Raw genomic sequence first — 21,504 nt, 5'->3', positions numbered from 1 at the left:
TGGGGTAGGTTCCAGTTTGGGGCTATTAGGAATAAAGCTGCTATGAACATTTGTGAACAAGTTTCTTTATGAAAATAAGTTTTCATTTCTCTGTGACAAATGCCCAGGAGTGTAATTTCTGAGTCATATGGTAAGTCCATTTTTTAGTTTTCAAACTGCCAAACTGTTTTCCAGAGTGGCTGTATAATTTTGCATTTAGACTAGCAACATACGATGATCTAGTTTCTCTGCATCCTCACCAGCATTTGATACTATCACTATTTATTTTAGGCATTCTGATAGGTGTGTAGTAATATCTCCTTGTGGTTTTAATTTGCATTTCCCTAATAACTAATGATGGTAAACTTTTTTCATGTGCTTATTTGCCATCTGTATGTCCCAAAGTAGGTTTTTGAAAATTTAAGATGCATATTGTAATTTTTAGGGCAACCACTAAGAAAATAACTCAAAAAAATAGTAAAATAAGGGAAGGAGGGGGGATTTAAATGATACACTAAAAACAATCTACTTGACACAAAGGAGGAACAGAGAAGAAAAACAAAAAAACCCACAAGACAAATAGAAAATAAGTAGCAAAATGGAAAAAGTAAATCCAACCATGGCAATGATTACAATAAATGTGAATAGATTAAAAAGCCCAACAAAAAAAGCAGAGATTGGATTTTAGAAAGCAAGACTCATTATATGCTAACTATAAGATACACACCTTAGACTCAAATATACAAACAGGTTGAAATTAAAAGAATGGAAAAAGAAATTCATTGCAAACAGTATCCATAAGAGAGCTGGAGTCACTGTGGCAATATTTGGCAAAGCTGATTTTAAGGCTAAAAATATTGCTAGAGAAAAAGAAGGACATTCATAATGACAAAAGGATCAATAATCAGGAAGATATAACAATTTAAAACTTACATGCAGCTAACAACAGAGCCCCAACATCCATGCAGCCAAAACTGCAGAATTGAAATGTGAAATAGACAATAAGACAGTTATAGCTGAGTTATTTTAAGACTCCACTCTGAACAGCTGATAGAAAAATTAGACAGGAAATTAGTAAGGACATGAAGGCTTGACCAACACTATCCAACAGCTTGACCTGACTTTATAGAAAACTCTGCCCCAAAACAGCAGAACGCACCTTCTTTTCAAGGACACATGGAACGTTTTCCAAAATAGAGCATATGTTAGCCATAAAAATATCCCAATAAATTTAAAAGGATTGAAATCATTAAATGTAGATTTAAGGCCACAATGGAATAAAATTACAAATCAAAATGAGAAAGAAATATGGGAAAATCCCTAAATATTTGGAAATTAAAGAACACATTTCTAAACTTATAGGTCAAAGAAAAAAATCACAAGGGAAATTAGAAAATATATTGAACTGAATGTAATCCAAACATAACATCACCATTTTTTGGAATGTCAAGAAAGCAGTGCTTACAGGGAATTTTATAGCTTTAAACACCTATATTAGAAAAGAGAAAGGTCTCAAATCCATAGCCTAATCTTCCATCTTAAGAAACTAGTAAAAGAAAAGCAAACTAAACCCAAGGGAAACAGAAAAAATGAAATAATAAAGATTACAGAGTAAATTAATGAAATAATAAACAGCAAAACAATAGAGAAAATATAAACCACAAAAATAGATTCTTTAAAACAAAATCAACACAATTGACAAAGCTTTAGCCACACTGACCAAAAAGAGAGCAAGAGCAAGAATGAGAGAGAGAAACAGACAGAGATAGAGAGAAAAACCACTAACAAAATTAGGACTTGAAGAGAGGACATCATTGCCTATCTCACAGATATTAGGATTATAAGGAAATACTGTGAACAATTTTATGCCAACAAATTAGACAACTTAGATGAAATGGGCAGATTCCAAGAAAGACACCAATTACTGAGACTGACTCAAGAAGAATTAGAAAACCTTAGTAGACCTTACAACAAGTAAAGAGTAATTTAAAATCTTCCCATAAATAAAAACCCAGGCCCAGATGACATCATGGGCAAATCCTCCCAAACATTTAAAGAAGAAATTATATCGATCCTTCTACAAATTTTTCCAGAAATAGAGGAGGAAACTCTTCCCAACTCATTCTAAGTGATACCAAAACCAGACAAAGGCATTACAAGAAAAGAAAATTTCAGACCAATATCTCTCATGAATACAGAAGCAAAAATACTCAACAAAATATAAGCAAACTGTACACCACCAAGCATGAGTTTCACTGTTTGCAAGTTAAAATCAACCAGGTTGTTGGAGGAACCCAAAATGGAACGCAGATTGTGACAAATGAATCTAAGTGTGTTACAATTGGATCACACAACCCCACTGAAAGGAAGTTGAAAGAAGCCGAACCAAGTAATTTTTAAAAGTAGCGTTTGACTGGATACTGTAATGCTAAGTACAGAAAGAATTGTACACACACTTTGGTAAGGTGTTTGCAGGGTTGGTAATTCTGAAACTACTCTACATGTGTTCTAGGATTGAACAAATAAGTAAATATATTGTAGATAATTAGACCAGGTTTCTCTGGAGAAAGTAGTTACACATAGGCAAAAGGAGACATTTCTAGAATGAACCCTGTGGTTCTGGATTAGAGTCTGAGGTATCGGTATGAACTCATTTACACACACATATGCAGACACACACACACACATAAAGAAATACAAAAATGTAGGTAAGTATGTATAAATGGGAACATATATTTCCTGGTTCTGTCTGCTGAGAGGGCCTAGAAGGAGAGCCCCCTTAGTAACTATGAGCACACCTGAGTGTCCAGAACTTGTTTTTCAAATTCCATTCTCCAATAAAAGGAATCAAAGCTCCTTGGAGAAGTAGTTGACTCCAGCCTGGGACGGGTAAAGTTACAAGATGATCCTGGAGCATCTTATGGGACTAGCAGGTAAAGAAGTCCTTGAAAAAAGGGGGAAGGGGGATGCAGGCATGTTAAAAGCACTCAGGAGCTAACCTGAAAGAACTCACGATGGTCAAATCTGGAACAATTTGAGCACCCAAATCAACGGTGATATTAGATAATAGCCCAAAGAATAAAATAAATATTGATGAGTTCATACAGATATAAGTGATTGAATAAATAAATAAATCGAGATAACTCTTCCTTAGAGAAGAATTCTAATTAAATGGAGAAAAACCAAGGGAAGTAGAAAATCATATTTAGTACACAACAATAATAATTGATGCATGCAAGATCCACTGATGATGCTAAAATCAACGGTGAAAGTTTAAAGAAAAACAGGATTTTTGTGTAACATCAAAGTATGGCCCCCCAAATATTTATTATACAGGAAACATAGTAACTATACAGTAGAGAATCCTGGCAGACACCACCTTAACCAGGTGAACAAGGTTAGCATTTCCTATAAGACATATGGATATTATGGATCCTCTGAGATGATGTGCTAAGGGAACATCGCCTCTGTGGGATTCTTCCTAAAAACATGTAACCTCAGTATACTCATGAGAAAACAGCAGACACACCAAATTGAGGGAAATTCTACAAAAAAAAAAAAAAATACCTAACCGATACTCTTCAGATGTATAAAGGTCACACAAGATATTAAGACGGAGAAACAGTCACAGTTTGGAGGAGACTAAGGAGACATGACAACTAAACGCAATGTAGGATTCTGGGTTGATACTGGGACAGAAAGAAAACTTCACTGGAAAAACTGGGGAAATCCAATTAAAGTCTGAAGTTTCACAAACAGCATTGTTATCAATGTTAATTTCCTGGTTTCAACAATTGTTCTGTAAGGTATTAACATTAGGAGAAGCTCTGTGACGACGTGATGGGGATTCTCTGTACCATCTTTGCAACCTCCTGTAAGTCTAAAATTACATCAAATTCAAAAATTTAAAAAAGACCAAAGTTGTCACAAGTCATTTCCTAACACACAATAGGCGTGATCTAGCCAATAGGGAGGTGAAGTGGGCAGGTGAAAAGCAGAAGAGGGAAAAGGCAAGTGCGTGGGCTGCCATCCCACAGATACAAAACACAGAAATCAGCAGTTAACATCTAGAGGCAGCAAGTGGTGCTACTTTCCCATTAGCTGGGCCACAGAAAACCGGACATAGGTAAGTCTTGCCACTCATACAAGTCAATTCTTCCTCCACTGTGGATTCAAAGAACAAAGAGACAGGAACATTCAATAAATTAACAAAAAGTCATATGTATACTCAATATATATTATTATACATAATATAATACATGTTATTATATATTCTATACATAATATACTGCACATATTATATATTTATATGTTATATACACATATATGTGATATGCATTATTATACATATTACATATATTACACATGTAAGTAATATATACATATAATATACATATATCATATGTTAATTATATATTAAATTATGTATTATAATTGTATACTAATTATATATTAATTATATATTATACATATATACATATATTATGTTATACATATATACATTTATGTACATATATAATATGTGTATTCTTATATAGTACATATATTACATTATATATGTAATATATACATATATAATACATACAATATACACATAAGTTATTATACACATTATATATTGCATGTGACTTTACATATAAATATATATGACATATATAAATTTATAGACTATAGATGTGCCAGATATGATTTTGTTCATTTACAGAATGAACAGGTACCAAATATTCATACACAGAGAGAGAATATTATATAGACCCTAAGAAGGTTGGACAAGGGCTCAATTAAGCAAATGGGGAAGGTGGGAAGAGGCAACTACAGCAGCAGTGGGCGTCCTGCTTCCATCTTCTGTTGCAAGGATCTTGACCACTGGGGTGCACCGGCCTAACAAGTTCCAGCTACCCAACTTCTAGGGGCACCTCTGGCAGAAAGACAATGGGGACGAAACATTGTCTCTCTGGAGAGAGCTGACCAACTCGAGTGGGGGGAATGGGTCCACAGCAGCAGCACCCTGGGCTCTTCAAGGTCAAAGCTGGACTCCAATCATCTACAAGGCTCTTCCAAAGAATCAATGAGGGCCAAGCAGCAAAGTACTGGAGAACAGACCCTGGTGGGCCAGGGAAAGGGAACCAATTGTTTTACAGCCAGGCTGAGCAAAGAGAAGGTAGGCAGCCTCATCTACTGATTATGGGCAGGTGGCTGGGCCTGGGGAGCTCTGCACCTATTGGAAGTTCTCCCACTGTGAATTAGTGCTGGGGGCTGGAGGGGGACAGTCCCTGCAGCAGGTGAGGGTGGAGGGACAGGAAGGCTGAGGGCCCTGCAGTCTGAGATGGCCTGTCTTACCTTTCCAACACCTTGTTGATCCACTGGATGGCAGCTCTCTTCTCTAAATCAAGGTCTTCAGCAGTGACTCTATAACCTAGCTGGGGGGCTGGGGGCAGGATCAGCGGGCCATTTCGCCTAGAGGGCAGCAGCAGAGGAATCTTGCGTTTCTGGGGCCTGGAACTGTCGAATGGTGGTGAGCAATTCCTCAAGTTTTGTTTCTGCCCCAAGGGGGCATCTGCAGCCTTTTCACGCTTGATCTGACTTTGTGGTTCCACTGAGGCTGAAGACCTAGGCTGATGGCTTTCCTCACTGGTGTTGTTTGCAGGCACGTGGGGATGGGATGAGGCTGGGCCCCGGAGCCCAGCTGCATTTGGACCGCTTCTCCACAGCGGTGGGAATCCTCGCGTGGAGCTGTATGAACTGATGATGGCGTTTCGTCTGCTGCAGGAGCTCAAAAAGTAGCTCTGGGATTTCTTAATCAGGCTGTCCTCTGAGCTATTGAAACAGAAGTCTCTCCCCAGAGGCCCAGGCCTGGGCTCGAAGGAAGAGGGGACTCCGTTGACCATCAGGCGCCTAAACGCGGACTGCGCACCCCCGCTGCTGCCAGAGCCCCTTCTCTGATCGTCAAAACTCTCGGGGCCTGGGTGCCCTTCCTTCTGCTTTGCTAGCCCTTTCTGGCTCTCAGGCAGGGCAGTCAGGTCCTTCTCTTTCTTGACTCTCAGCTGACCGCTCTCTTCGAGGGCCCTCACCAGAGTCTCCTTTACAAAAGGGTTTGGGAGGTGACCATTCAGTGAAGACCACATACGGATGACTGTCTGCTTCAGAGCCAAACGGAGCGTCACTTTGTCCCTAGCAGACGCCATCTTCAGGATCAACGAGGTGCAGAACTTCTTACAGCTGCAAGCAGACAGTACCGGCTTCTTCTGAGGGCCCCTCCGGGACACGGAGGAAAAGACGCCCAGAAATAAACACAGGGCCTGCTGGACCGGATATTGCCTCCGATGGACTATGACAAGCCGCCGACGGTGCCAACGACGACGGGGCGAAGCCACAAGATCCTCGTAAGACTGCCTGCGAGCCAGTTCCAGGGCCGGGGCAGCCGAATGAAGCCGCCAAGCCGGGGGCCCACGGCAGGTGGGGTTCGCTGGCTCGAGGCGCCCGCGTCTCTCCCGCTGGTCGCCGCTCAAGAGAGCGGAGGCCGGCGGCACAGGACGAGGCCAGCTCAGGTAACTGCCCATGAGAAGCAGTTCTGCACGGTCGCGTCCTTCCAACGGCGTCTGGCTCAGAGAGGTTTCCGTTGGCTGCCGCAGGGGCCCGCAGCAAAGCGCGTACTGCTGGGTGTGCCGCCTGTGACGCGTCGTTGGAACGCGTGAGCGAAGAAGCGGGCGTGCGACGGCCACGCGAGGGGAGGGCGCGCTCCCAGGGCGCTTCCCAAGCCCCTGCTGCTGGCCAGAGCTGCTGGCAAGAAGGAGACGGGCTCCTCGGGGGCGCAGTCGCCCTTTCCCCGGCCAGGCCCCAGCTCCGTCGGGGGACAGGGACGGTGCAGGACCCTGGTCCCCCGACCCCGAGAACGGCACCAGGCTCAGCAGCGCCCGCTCGAGGCGGGAGTTGCGGGGTCGGCACCATGCGTCCACCGGTGTTTCCTTCCCCCCGCACCCCATACCCGAGGGGAGAGCCGCTCGGAGCCCGAGCGCCCAGGCGCTGCCCAGATCCTGCCGGGTGGCACAGCCACTCGGGCGTCAGGCGGCAGGAGGACCCCAGGAGGGAACCCGCCTAGGCGCGGGATGCCAAAGAGTCGCTGCTCCTACCCACTTCCCTTCCCAGAGAATCTTACAGTCCAGGTACCCTTCTTGGCTCCTCCTCCCCTCTCCTGGGAAGTAAGGATTTTAGACAGTTTATCTAGAAATCAGAACTGAGAGGTAGAAAACCGGTATCTTTTTGGACAGCTCCGACAGTCGGGAGCAGTACTATCTAATACCTGAAACCTACATTCCCCTTTAGAAGGTCATGCTTTGCCGTCACCCTAATCTTTCTGTCCTGCACCTCGAGCCTGGACAGATCGTGGAGGCCCTGGTGTCCTTCTTCAGTAAGTCTGTGTCCACCGGATGGAAGAGGTGACCTGGCAATTCAGGTTGGAACTCAGAATTTGGCTCCCTATAAACTTTCTGACTGAAGTTAATATTATTAGCTGAATCGTGAACACATTCAAATATTCAGACTATTTAAAATTTTTTGATGTTCTAGTAATTACCCCCACTTCTTTGGTTTAGTTGTTTTTGTTTTTGTCTTTTTGCCAATTCTGGATTGTTATCACTTAGTGAATGACCCATGTCATTCTACTAGGTCAGGTAGTTTTTCAAAGGAGTTACATCCGTGTGTAGTGCTCTCAGCAAGCGGAGGAGGCAGGGATTATTTCGTGTAACCAACATCTAAAGGGCTGTACTTTAATGAGATACACAAATGGCTTCTAAAATTCAGGAGTTTGACTTTCATTTTTATGCAAAAAGATTTTAACAATATTGAGTTCTCAACCTCCCAATGTTTTATCAGCCTGTTGTGCTTCAAAGCCCTTTTTTAAATGAAATAGAAAAATGCATGATAGGGGTATATATACTACCACAATATTAATGGAATTATCCCAGGTGCTTAAAGGTAATCCATTTCTCAATTAAAGAAATAAATCTTAGTTATAGACTCATTAAAGTAAAATGTAATCATGTTTTTGTGACCCAACAAATATCTCTTGAGTAATTCTTTTCAACAATTAATTGTTAAGGGCTGGCCCCGCGGCGTAGCAGTTAAGTGTGCGTGCTCTGCTTTGGCAGCCCCGGGGTTGGCAGGTTTGGATCCCTGGTGCACACTGACACACCACATGTCAAGCCATGTTGTGGCAGTGTCCCATATAAAGTAGAGGAAGATGGGCATGGATGTTAGCACAGGGCCAATCTTCCTCAGCAAAAAGAGAAGGATTGGCAACAGGTGTTAGCTCAGGGCTGATCTTCCTCACCAAAAAAAAAGAAAAATTAACTTTTTAAACAGCTTTATTGAGGTATAATTCACACACCATAAAATTCACCCATGTTAAGATTACTCTTCAAGGATTTTTAGTAACGTTACAAAGTGTAACTTTCACCAAAATCTAATTTTATAACATTTCCATTAACCCAAAAAGAAAACTCATGCCTGTTTGCGATCACTCCTCATTCTTACTCACAGGTCCAGGCAACCACTCATATATTTTTATCTCTATAAATTTGCCTTTTTTGGACATTTCATATAAATGGACTCTTACCATATGTGATCTTTTGTGTCTAGTTTCTTTCATTTAGCATAATGTTTTTGAGGTTCATCTGTGTGTATCAGTACTTCATCGCCTTTTTTGGCTTAAACAACAGAAATTTATTTTGTCTCTATTCTGAGATTAAGGTGTCAGCAGGGATGATTTGTTTTGAGGCCTCTCTCCTTGACCTATAGATGGCCATCTTCTCCCTGTGTCTTCACATGGTCCTTCGTGTATGTGTGTGTGTCCGTGTGTTCTGATCTCCTCTTCTTAAAAGGACACCAGGCACATTGGGTTAGGGCCCACCCCAATGACCTCATTCAACATTAATTACCTCTTTAAAGACCCTATCTCCAAATACAGTCACATTCTGAGGTACTGGGGAGTTAGGACTTCATTATGAATTTTGCAAGGAGACAGTTTAACCCATAACACTCTGCCCTCTGGTTCCCCCAAATTCATGTGCTCGAATTCGCAATACATTTGTCCCATCCCAACAGCCACAAAAGTCTTAACCCATCCCAGCATCAACTCTAAGTCCAAAATCCCATCTATCTAAATCAGGTATGGGTGAGACTAGAGCTATGATTCATCCTGAGGCAAAATTCCCCTCCAACGATGAACCTGTGAAACCAAACAAGTTATCTGCTTCCAAAATACAATGGTGGGACAGGCATAGGATAGACATTTCCATTCCAAAAGGGAGAAATTGGAAAGAAGTAAGAGGGGACCAGCCCTAAGCAAGTCTGAAACCTAGCAGGACAAATTCCATTAGATTTTTAATTTATTTGAAGATTTAGTGTATTATATCAACATCAGAACTAGAACTCTCATCTTTGACTCTCCCATCTGCAATATTTATATAGAACACATTTATAGACATTGATATATGCAGCTAATTTTAAGAAGCTTTTGTGGAAAATTCTGTTAGATTTTAAGACTCAAGAATAATCCTCTTGGGCTCAATGCTCTGTCCTCTAGACCATCCAGGGTGGTAGCCCTGCCCGCTTGGCCCTGGGCCACTGCTCAAAACCCTCTGGAACCAGAAAGAAGACAATCGAGCTGCCTGGGCCTGTGTCCTCTTCCTGAAGGATAATGCATGTTGGCAGGCAGACAGCTACATGGTCCCATTTCCTGCCTGTAGAATCCCAGAGGTCCGACAGCCTTCTTTGCTTTCACCCCACCTCTGTCCTCTTCAGTCCAAGCTGGCAGTGCTTCTGCTGAGATGGTTGGCTGGATCCATATGTCAGATGCCTGTAGTCCAGCCACACCCTTAATATTCTCTCCTAAGCACACTTTCTCATGTTTTGCAACATGGTTAAGCTGAGAATTTTTCAAATCTTCAAGTTCTGGTTCCTTTTTGCTTGATAATTCCTTTTTCAATTATCTCCTCTCCTATTTTACTATAAGCAGCAAGGAGAACCTGAGCCATGCCTTTAACATTTTCTTAGAAATATCCTCAGCTAAATGTCCAAGTTCATCACTTACAAGTTCTACTTTCCACAAAACATGGGAACCCAATTTGGCCAAAAATTACCTTTCCCCAAGTTTCCAATAACACACTCCTCATATCCATCTGAGACATAACCAGAAGCATCTTTAATGTTCATATTTCTGCCAAAATTCTGTTCATGATTATATATATATACACACACATATATATGGCAATTGAAGCTTTCTCTACAGTTCTTCCTTTCTGAGTTCTCACAGAATCACCTTTAATGTCCATATTTAGTCTCTTTTTTTTTTTTGTGAGGAAGATCGGCCTGAGCTAACATCTGCCAATCCTCCTCTTTTTTTGCTGAGGAAGACTGGCCCTGGGCTAACATCCATGCCCATCTTCCTCTACTTTATATGGGACGCCGCCACAGCATGACTTGACAAGCGGTGCCTTGGTGCACGCCCAGGATCCGAACCGGCGAACCCTGGGCCTCCGCAGCGGAGAGCGCGCACTTAACCACTTCTGTCATGGGGCCAGCCCCCATGTTTAGTCTCTTTAAGGCAATCTAGACTTTTCTAACATGCACCTCAAAACTCTTCTAGCCTCTATCCATTACCCAGTTCCAAAGCCTCTTCCACATTCTTCAGTATTTGTTATAGCAGTACCCCACTTCCCAGTACCAAAATCTGGTTTAATTTGTTAGGGCTGCCATAACAAAGTGTTACTGAGCAATGGGCTTGCTCTGCTCACCACAATCTGAGCCAATTAATCATGAGTTAGGGATCAAGAAAGGAAGCTTTAAGTTGATTAGCTGGCATAATCGGAAGACAGGTGACAAATGTCTCAAAAAACACATCTTCAAGAATTACAGAATCTTGTGGTAGTTATATAGGAAAAATGGGCAGTAAGGAGGGGTTTAGAAATGTCGGCCTTCAGACATGATGGACTCCAGGGTCCCTCATGGTTCTTTTCTTCTGTTGATGATGATGAATATCCTACAGGTGCTCTTTCTTCCTGGAGGCCTTCTTATTCCCTGGGAAAATTCATTAAGATTGTTAAGAACATAGCTGTCAGAGTACCTCAGCAGGGGTATGTGCACAGGATCAGGGCCAGAAAATCATGACAGTGTGCAATAATCACATGCTAGAAGGATTTTAACTAGGAAAGGGTCATTTAGTATAACAAGATGGCCTCACTTATGTTCACTTACAATTTCCTCACTGTCAATAGTAACCCATAATCCTATGGTAAAGGGGGAGGCAGGGCATCATAATTCCTCTAGCTACTTCCTGCTGAATCAGGACGTTGTAGGGGGACCAGCATGGAAAAGAGTTACTTTCCTTTTGAATCCATTTGAGGGGTCCCTTAAGGGGAGCTGTTGTGATGTTGACTTGATCAATTTGGAGCTTACGGCAGATAGGCATTTGACACCCAACTGAAGAGGGAGAAAGATTAATACCCCCAATAAATAGTAGTGTAAGGCCCTCTTTTATGATTCCCACTAAAATGGAGTGGATCCCAGTTGATATCAAGGAAAATAGGTTAGTAAACCAGTCACCTAAGCCAGAGAAAAAAAGGGTTTTGTAATCAAGGGTTGTCTGCATCCACGTGGCTTGTTCTTTTATTTTGTGAATGCTAGTCTCCACTTCGGAGGAAGTATTGATGTAGGTGCAACAGGTGATGTTTGCCACCATGCATATCCCTCCTTGCTCAGCTAGGACATAGTCAAGAGCTATCCTGTTATCAAGAACCACCTTGGCCAGGGAATTTAGTGATGTTTGTAAATTTGTTAGAGAGTTAACAGTTTCCTTAGCTATGATTTCTAACATTTGGGACAAATTTCAGAGAACATGTTCATGAGCAGCCATCCTCTAACAAGGTAAGAGGCCATAACCAAAAAAGTTGCCATCATCATCAGCGATTCCACCTGGCAAATCTCAACTCACTCGGGTGAGTAATTTAAGTGAGTCTGTCCAATATTTGGTTTCTTCATTAGAATATAAATTGAAGAGTACTACCAGGGTTCCCAGTAGGCAGTGCCTTGAGTCTGTCGAGTTCCATAAACAGTTGTGTGCCCATGGTATACCGTTGTGGCTGCAGATGAATATATAACCCTCGGGAGGGTAATACATATGGCCATAATCTATACTTATACCTAGAGCAGCCTTTTCTACCCAATTTCACCTGGGAAAACTAGAATCAGCAAGTTCCCCAGGGACAGGCTACATTAAGGTAGGGATAAATGTGGTACTGATAAGCAGTTGGGTCCCAGTTCCTGACTTTATCATAATGTCCTTATTCCCTTTTCAAAGTTTAGTGCAAAAATAAAATCCTGCATCGAGGGAGGTAATATTGTGTATACAAGTTGAAAAGTCCAAATTATTTTTCTGGGTTGTTTTTGCTACACTAGTGACTCTCGGGAATATATGTACGTTAAAACAGGAAAATATGTCCCTACTGGTCTCAGTCTCTTTTTACCATATAACAGGGCCTACAGGGAATAGAGAAGTCAAGATACAAGGAAGAGTTACATTATCTCCAGTCATGGTGGTGATAATCCTCCTTTGTTGAGTAATGTTGGGAGTTTCTGGGTCTGGGATAGGGACTCGGAAGGGGGGGCACTCGTTGGTAGGGGATAACAAGGAGTCTTTTGTAGGTGGGGCCCTATGATACATTTCTGAACCCATTGGATGGTGGCGTCTCTTCCATAATGGGTGCTCTCATGTACTTGTCTCAGAATAGGATATAAGAGGGCCTCAGGTATTAAAATCACCCCATAGGCATCCCCTTTCCAGCCTCCTGGGCGTTCAATGTCATATCCCCATTCTTTAGCCTGTTCCTTATCCTTTTCAGAATATATCAGCTTCTAGGCAGTAAGGTCTGTCTGTGGCAGGAGGGATCCCATCGTAGCAGGGGTGTCTATCTTAGCAGCCCATTTGGCCACTTGGTCAGCCAGTCTGTTACTTTGGGCGACAGGGTTATTGTCCCTCTGGTGGCCAGAGCACTGCATGATAGCTACCTGAGCAAGCTCATTAATAGCACCAAGCAGTTTTAAGATTTCAGGGCCATGTCTGATTTTCTTTTCTCCTGCTGTTGAGTCCCCTTTCTTTCCAGATTGCCCCATGAGCATGAACTACGTAAAAGGCATAACGGGAATCTGTGTATGTATTTACTCTCTTCCCTCAAGCTGGATGTAGAGCCCAAGTGAGGGTGACAATTTCTGCTTTTTGAGCCCATGTCCCTGGGGGCAGGGCTTTAGCCTCTAAAGTCTCTTGTAAAGTTGACCGTGTACCCCGTGCATCACTTACCTTGATCCATGAAGCTGCTGCCATCTGTGAAGAGTTCCAAGTCTGGTTCTTCCAGTGGACAGTCCAACAAATCAGGTTGGCTAGAATACACGGTCTCAATAACTTGTAAGCAGTCATGTTCTAAGGCTTCTGATGTCTCCTTAGGGAGCAAGGTGGCTGGGTTTAGGGAGGACGATACTTGCATCCGTACATTTGGATTGTCCCAAAGGATGGCCTGGTATTTTCCCATCCTTCCTGAAGTGAGCAGTATCCCCAGTAATGTGAATACTTGATGTGGCACGTATACTGTGGTGGGTTGGCCCAGGGTAAATTTTTCAGCTTCCTGCAGGATGTCACAGGTAGCAGCTGCTGCCCTGAGGCGGGGGCGGGGCGGGGGGGGCGCCCTTGACAGTCTGACCCAATTGCTTGGAAAAATAAGCCACTGACCAGGGGATCATGCCCAGTTTTTGAGTTAAAACCCCCAAGCTTATTCCCTGCCTTTCATGTACATATAGGCTGAAGGGCTTGTCCAAGTTAGGAAACCCCAAGGCAGGGGCTGAAATTAACTTCATCTTGATGATATCAAAGGCCACCTGATACTCCTTTGTCCATTCTAGTGGCTCCAGATCTAGCCCTTTTAGAGCATCATAGAGAGGTTTTACTATGAGACCATGGTTAGGAATCCAGATCCGAGAGAAACCAGCCATACCCGAGAATCCTCATAGCTGTTGCCGGGTGGTGGGAGGGCTTAGGCATGCTATAGCTTTCTTTCTGTCTGGCAGCAGTTCCCTTTGGCCTTTTGATGATGTAAATCCTAAGAATGTAACTTTTGTTTGCAGATACATGCTTTCTTTTGTGAGCCCTTGTACCCACATTCAGCCAAATGATTTAAGATCTTCATTGTGTTGGCCAGACACTGCTCATAAGTGGGGCTCACTATCATCAGCAAGTCATCCATGTACTGTAACAGCAATCCTTCTTGTAAGTGGCTCAAGTCTTTAGCTAGGGCCTCCCCGAATAGCATAGGGGAGTTTTGAAGCCCTGGGGGAGCACTGTCCAACAATATTGTTAAGTGGCCTGAGTATCTGGGTCATGCCATTCAAAGGCAAAGAGTTGTTGTGATTCTTCCTCGAGCAGTATGCAGAAGAACGCATCCTTTAAGTCTAAAACTGAAAACCAGCCATATTCACCTGGAATGTTGGTTAGCAAGGTGTAAGGACTGGGCACCACAGGGTGCAAGTCCTGAACCACCTCACTTATGGCATGAAGGTCCTGAACAAATAAATATTCCTCTGAATTGGGTTTCTTGACTGGAGGAATAGGAGTACAATATGGTTACTGGAAAGGTCTGATTAATCCTGTTACCAGGAATTTCTGCAGCACTGGCTGAATGCTTCTGAGCCTCCTGTTTTAGCAGGTATTGTTTCAGGCTAGGCTTTATCTTTTGGGTTTTTGAGGGTATATGTATTGGCTGGACATTCTTTGCTTTCCCAGGCTTATCACCTGCCCACACATCTGGTCTTACCTCCTTGAGAATCTCCAGTGGCAGTGGGTCTGGCAGTGGTGTTTGAAGATCTAGCAGGGCTGTCTGGAACCGCTAAGATTGTTCGGGCAGCACTTGCACCCCTAGTTAGCCTGGAGCAAAAGTCACTTGAGCATTCAGTTTACATAGAAGGTCTCATCCCAGGAGGGGAATAGGGCATTCAGGCATACATAAAAATCTGTGTTGTAATGTCTTGTCCCCAACTTGACATTCTAGGGGTTGGAGAAAAGACTGTTGTTGAATTTCTCCTGACCCTTCTGATACTGGAGTGGATCTCACTGTCTTTTGTGTTAATTTAGTGTTCAAAGCCAAATAAGTGGTTCCTGTATCTATCAAAAAGTCAACAAGCTGTTTCCTCACTGTCAGTTGTACCCTGGGCTCTTGCGGGGAACTGGGGATAATGAAAGTCCAGTTGAGTCCCCGGGCACCCTGACTCTTCATCTGAATCTCCAGTCCTGCTAACCATTTGAGTTATTCCTCTCTTCCTACCATCAACACTTTCCTTTCCCTTCTTGGGGCATTCTCTCTTCCAGTGTCCTTCTTCCTTGCAGTAGGCACACTGGTTTCTTCCCAAAGGAGGCTTACCTCCATTCCTCCAATCGAGAGTCTTGCTTCCAGGAGCTGCTCCCCTCCTAGTCAGAGCAGCTACAAGGAGGGCAGTGCTCTGTTTTGCATCCTCTTGCTTTGTTTTGTGCTCTCTGTTGTTATACACCTTTAAAGCAGTATCTACAAGCTGGGAGGGATTCATAACCAATGCTCCATCAAGCTTTTGCAATTTCTTCCAGATATCAAGAGCTCTTTGTCCTATGAAGGTCATATTGACCATTCATATGTTCTCTGGAGCCTCAGGGTCGGCATCTGTGTAGCACCTATAAGCCTGATATATATGCTTCAGGAACTCAGAGGGATCCTTATCAGGCTTCTGTTGAATCCCCTGTACTTTATTTAGGCTTTTCTGTTTGGGGACCCTCATTTTTAGCCCTGCCAGGATGCACTTTCTATAGTGTCCCAACCTAGCCCTTCCTGCTGCCTCATTGGGATCCCAGGCCAACTCGGCAATAGGAACAGCTCCAGTGGCTCTAAGGTGCCACTGAGGTCAGCTTTATGGATCCTGGTAGCTTCTTTCCTAGCTTTGTCTATCACCATCCATTTTTCATCCCCCATGAGGAGCATGTTCACCAAAATATGTATATCTGCCCACGTGGGGTGATATGAGGAAAAAACAGAAGAAAACAAGTCGGTCATCCTTTGGAAGTCCTCACGGTATGGCGGATTATTATTTTTCCAATTAAAGAGGTCCAAAGTAGAGAAGGGAGAGTAAATCCAAACAAAGCCAGCCGGCTGCCCCTGTCCATTTATGCCTATGGGATATTGCCGCAGTGGAAATTGCCCTGCTCCAGGAAGGATCCACTGATTGAACTGGGTTCCTGGCCAGGTTCAAGAGGGAGAGAGTCCCTCAGGCATTTCCCCTTGTTGGAAATGTGGTCCCAGAAAGGCATGGGAGAAGGAGGAACTAGGGGTGCTGTTGGAGGGTTTAGAGTCTGTAGAACCATTAAATCCTCGTCTTCCTTTTGCCCCTCCTGCATGACAAGAGGTCTTTGTACCATTAGGTGACTCCTCAGTTCATTGTCCCTCCTTCCCTGATCTGGATATAGCAGCATAAAGGCTAGAACATGGGGGATTTCATCCTGCTTTCCTTCCTTCTTGCAGAACAATTCTATCTGTAAGATGATATCATATTTGAGTGACCTGTTGGGGGCCACTTTTCACCTGAGCCTAGTGTATACTGCGGCCCGGCTACATTGCAGTAAAAGATCATCCTTTTCTTTGTCATTGGCTCATAACTGAAATCAGCCCAATTGGCCAGCATGCACCCTAGCGGGCTTTTTCTTGGAACAGACAAAGTGGCGCCCATGGCAATAAAGTTTGTGTCTGACAATTAATAGACTTGAAGAAGGGTGCAGGGCTCAACTTCAGGTGTCCAGATAACTATAGGACTTTTCTAAATCCCACTCTGACCAGAGCACACAGTTCTCGCACCAGTGCTAAACAAGCCAAAGAGGCAAGAGGTAATGGTTTAAGGCAGGGTAAAGATTTAATTTCCCAACACCAGTGTAGGGAGTCAGGTGCCTGGCAGAAAGTTTTTAAATCTTCTCTTTTGCAGGAAGTCCAAGTCTGGCTTACTTTAGGCCCAAACCCAGCTGTCACACAATGACAGCAAAGAAGGTGCTGGACAAGACAGACAAAGAGGGGGGAAAGATGGTCAGGCCATGCTCTCATGGCTTCCTCCCAAGGGTTATAAAGATAGGGAACACAAAAACAGCAGTGCCCACACTGAGGTGTACAATTCTGGCTTGACACTAGACAGAAAAGGTTGCAGACTTCACATCCCCACAAATGATGCAACAAGCACTGGAAGTACGCTGTTATTCTGAAACAGAGAGAAACTGGCGCACAGACTAGTGGAATGACACACACATTCAGGAGAATAGAACATATAGGCTTGCACACCACAGAAACACCAGGGACTAGTCTTCCAGATAATATGCTAGGCAGTCTGTACTTTCCTTTATCTCTAAACAATGGTGCCTAAACCAGATGGACCTTGGCCTGACCCAGGCCCCCAGACAAGGAGAACGGAATACAGTACCCAGGAGTGCACTCCAGGATGACTCACCTAGCTGCAGTCATAAGCTTGTCGGCTCACGATCCAGTCCTCCATATCCTGATCACTGAAGTGTTAGAGGCAGCCAGCAAGCAAGGAAGCCGCAAGGGGAATTCCCTGGGTGGAAGGACAAAAAAGAAAAAGCCGCCCAGCAGCTGCTGGGAAAGTCCCAAAACAGCCTCCTCCAAGTCAACTAACCATGGGCAGAGGCTAGGGTCCCATCTTCGTCACCAGAAATTTGTTACCGAGCAATGAGTTTGCTCACCGTGATCTGAGCCAATTAATCACAATGAGTTAGGGATCAAGAAAGGAAGCTTTAATTTGATTAGCCGGCATAATCAGAAGATAAGTGACTGATGTCTCAAAAAACTCATCTTTGGGAATTACAGAATCTTGAGGCAGTTATATAGGGAAAATGGGCAGTAAGGAGGGGGTTTAGAAATGTCAGCCTTCAGACATGATGGACTCGAGGGTCCCTCATTGTTCTTTTCTTCTGTCAGTGATGATGAATATCCTACAGGTGTTTTTTCTTCCTGGCAGCCTTCTTATTCCCTAGGAAAATTCATTAAGATTGTTAAGAACACAGCTATCAGAGTACCTCAGCAGGGGTATGTGCACAGGATCAGGGCCAGAAAATCATGACAGCGTGCAGCAATTTATAATGATCACATGCTAGAAGGGTTTTAACTAGGAAAGGGTCATTTAGTGTAACAAGATGGCCTCATTTATGTTCACTTACAAAAATACCACAGACTGGGCGGCTTCAACAACAGAAATCTATTTCCTCACAGTTCTGGTGGCTGGAAGTCTGAGATCAAGGTGTCAGCAGGGTTGGTTTCTTCTGAGGCCTCTCTCCTTGGCTTGTATATAGCCATCTTGTTCCTGTATCTTCACATGATCTTTCTTTTGTCTTCATTACTTTTTATGGATGAAAAATATTCCATTATATGATTATACCATATTTGTTAATCCATTCACCAGGTGATGGACGTTTGAGTTGTTTCCACTTTTTGGTTATTGTAAACAATGCTGCTGTGAACATTCACATAGAAATCTTTGTGGGGACACATTTTTAGGGGGGGGAGTATTGTTGGGTGATATAGTAAATTTATGTTTAACATTTGAAAAACTTCCAAACTGTTTTTTCAAAGTGGTTGCTGCCTTTTAAATTCCCACCAGCAATGTCTGAGGGTTTCCATTTCTCCAGGTCCTCACCGACAGTTGTTATGTCATCTCCGTCTGTAGCCATCTAGTGGGTGAGAAGTGGTACTTCATTGTGGTTTTAATTTGCATTTCTCTAATAATTAATGATATTAAGCATCTTTTCATGAGATTATTGGCCATTCAGATTTCTTCTTTGGCAAAATGTCTATTCAAATATTTTGCCCATTCTTTAATCGATCATTTTCCTTATTACTGAATTTGAGTTCTCAATGTATTCTGGATACAAGTCCCTTATCAGATAAATAAATTGAAAATATTTTCTCCCAATCTATGGCTTATCTTCTTTTCACTTTATTAATGATTTCTTTTGAAACAAAGTTTTTCATTTTGATGAAGTCCAGTTTATCATTTTTTCTTTCATCACTTGTGCTTTTGGTGTTATATCTAAGAAATCTTTGCATACCTCAAGGTGTGATATTGTGATTTATAATAAGAAATATATATATTGGGTCTTTGTCCCCATTCCTGTCACAAAGCTCTTAAACCCTTGTAAACTCCTAAGTGATAAGAGCATTAGGAGCATCTTTTGTTCTAATGAGGTGACTGGTTGGGCTCCTTGATGGCTCCTGGATGGGGGCTGATCACCAGAAAGAGCAAGCCATGATTAGAAGCTTGGAATTTTCAGCCCCACCCCCATTCTCCAAAGAGGAGAGAGGGGCTAGAAATGGAGTTAATAACTGGTCATGCCTACATGAGGAAGCCTCCATAAAGTCCCAATAGTATAGGGTTCGAAGAGCTTCCAGGTTGGTAAACACATCCATGTACCAGGAGGGTGACACACCTCAACTCCATGGGGACAGAAGCTCCTACACTTGAGAGCCTTCCAGACCTCATCCGATGTATCTCTTCATCTGGCAGTTCATCCATATCATTTATCATATCCTTTATTATATAACTGATAAATATAAGTAAGTGTTTCTCTGAGTTCTGTGAGCTGTTCTAGCAAATAATTGAATCTGAGGGGAAGGAGGTCACAGGAAACTTTGGTTTATAGCCAAGTCAAACAGAGTTGTGAGTAACCTGGGGACCTACCACTTGTGATTGGCACGTGAGTAGGGGCCAGTCTTGTGGGACTTGAGCCCTTAACCTGTGGCATTTGAAATGCTATCTCCAGGTAGATAGTGTCATAATTGAGTTAAATTGTAGGACACCCAACTGGTGTCACAGAATTGCTTGGTGTGGGGAAATCCCACACATCTGGTGTCAGAAGTGTTGTGAGTGTGGTAGTAGTGTGAGAGTACAGGAGAAACACATAGGAAGAAGAGTGAGGTTTTCCATACGTGACAAGATCTCAAATATTTACTCCTATTTTTTTCTAGGAATTTTATAGTTTTAGCTCTTATATTTAGGTATATGATCCATTTTGAGTTAATTTTTGTGTATTGTGTGAGGTAAGGGTCCAGATTCATCATTTAGCATGTGGCTATCCAGTTGCACTAGCTTGTTTATTGAAAAGACTATCCTTTCCCCATGAATTTTGTTTGCACCTTTGTCCAAAATCAATTAACCATAAATGTAAGGGTTTATTTCTGGAATCTCAATTTGGTTCCTTTTGGCTATGTGTCTTTTCTTATGCCACTATCAAACTGTCTTGATTACTGCAGCTTTATAGGTTTTAAAATTGGGAAGTATATGTCCTCCAACTTTATTATTTTTTATTTTTTATTGATGTCATAATAGTTTATAGCATTGTGAGATTCCAGTTGTACATTATTATTTGTGAGTCACCATATAAACGCACCCTTTCACCCCTTGTGCCCTCCTCCCAACTCCTTTCCCCGTGGTAACCACCAAACTGTTCTCTCTGTCCGTGTGTTAGTTTATATTCCACATATGTGTGAGGTCATACAGTGTTTGTCCTTCTCTGGCTTATTTCACTTAACATAATACCCTCCAGGTCCATCCATGTTGTTGCAAATAGGACGATTTTCTCTTTTATTATGGCTGAGTAGTATTCCATAATATATGTATATACCACATCTTCTATATCCAATCATCTGTCGATGGAGACTTGGGTTGCTTCCACTTCTTGGCTATAGTGAGAATAATGCTGCAATGAACATAGAGGTGCATAAGCCTCTCTGGATTGTTGATTTCAGGTTCTTTGGATAAATACCCAGAAGTGGGATAGCTCCATCATAAGGTATTTCTATTTTTAATTTTTTGAGGAATCCCCATACTGTTTTCCATAGAGGCTGCACCAGTTTGCATTCCCACCAGCAGCGGGTGGGTTCCCTTTTCTCCACATCCTCTCCAACATTTGTTATTTTTTGTCTTGGTAATTATAGCCATTCTCATGGGTGTAAGGTGATAGCTTAGTGTAGTTTTGATTTGCATTTCCCTGATGATTAGTGATATTGAACATTTTTTCATGTGCCTATTGGCCATCTGTATATCTACCTTGGAAAAATGTCTGTTCATATCCTCTGCCCACTTTTTGATTGGGTTATTTGTGTTTTTGTTGTTCAGATGTGTGAGTTCTTTGTATATTATGGAGATTAACCCCTTGTCAGATATATGGTTTGCAAATACTTTCTCCCAGCTGGTGGGTTGTCTTTTCATTTTGATCCTGGTTTCATTTGCCTTGCAGAAGCTCTTTAGTCTGAAGTCTCACTTGGTAATTTTTTCCTTTGTTTCCCTTGTCTGCGCAGACATGGAATTCAAGAACATCCCTTTACGACAAATGACGCATAGTGTACTGCCTATACTTTCTTCCAGGAGTTTTATTGTTTCAGATCTCACCTTCAGGTCTTTAATCCATTT

This window comes from Diceros bicornis, chromosome 1, assembly GCF_020826845.1.
Source record: "Diceros bicornis minor isolate mBicDic1 chromosome 1, mDicBic1.mat.cur, whole genome shotgun sequence".
In the NCBI taxonomy this organism is placed as follows: domain Eukaryota; kingdom Metazoa; phylum Chordata; class Mammalia; order Perissodactyla; family Rhinocerotidae; genus Diceros; species Diceros bicornis.
This window is presented reverse-complemented; position numbering follows the sequence as displayed.